This window comes from Solanum tuberosum, unplaced genomic scaffold, assembly GCF_000226075.1.
Source record: "Solanum tuberosum cultivar DM 1-3 516 R44 unplaced genomic scaffold, SolTub_3.0 scf00030, whole genome shotgun sequence".
In the NCBI taxonomy this organism is placed as follows: Eukaryota; Viridiplantae; Streptophyta; class Magnoliopsida; order Solanales; family Solanaceae; genus Solanum; species Solanum tuberosum.
In genome coordinates this window covers 2,395,239-2,395,841 of record NW_006238956.1, presented here as the reverse complement: position 1 = coordinate 2,395,841, position 603 = coordinate 2,395,239, and the positions used below count along the sequence as shown (strand labels likewise).

The window sequence follows — 603 nt, the reverse complement described above, 5'->3', positions numbered from 1 at the left end:
GCCTGTGAATTAAAGAAATGAGGAGCTGAAACTGAAATTTCTCACTAGGAAAGCTGAAAAAAAGCTTACGTAAAAAAAAAATTCCTTCCTGAAGAATTCTAATTCCAGTCAACTTACAGAATAATAAAGCATTCTAAGTCCAGCCAGCTTACTTTAGAGTATAAACTATACTTTCTTTTATAAATAAGGAACTAGTAGTACAAGCATACAAATAACAAAACACAAAACACATATAAAGAAACTAAATTTGCTTAAGCACATTGGACACAATGACAACAAGCATCTTCCTAATTACATTCAGTAAAGTAAATACCTCGATAGTTAAATTTTGAGCTAAATCAGGGGTAAAAATAAAGAGTAAGGCTTACTTCCAGTGAATATCAACCAGATCCTCTGATTAGGGTAGAACAGTAGTGCCTGCTATATTTTAACATCAGATTGTGTTGGTTATTAACAAGAACATGAACTGGAATGGAGAAAGTAACATCTTTGATTATGCGAGAATCGACAATAATTCACACTATCAGTGTAATTTAACATGAAAGTAGATTAGACACAATTATTATTAGGTTACTTTTTACATAAAACTTAAAACTTACAAAA

The 603-nt window shown here is 30.7% G+C and overlaps 1 long non-coding RNA gene across 1 annotated transcript in view; it reads right to left on the bottom strand.

Annotated features, from left to right (window-relative positions):
* Positions 1-367: 367 nt before the first annotated feature.
* LOC102590268 (uncharacterized) overlaps positions 368-603 on the bottom strand; it is a 3,053-nt gene continuing 2,817 nt past the window's right edge. Inside the window, exon 3 of the long non-coding RNA XR_001472797.1 lies at positions 368-417. This is a non-coding gene — a long non-coding RNA (uncharacterized lncRNA). The remainder of the gene's footprint in view (positions 418-603) is intronic.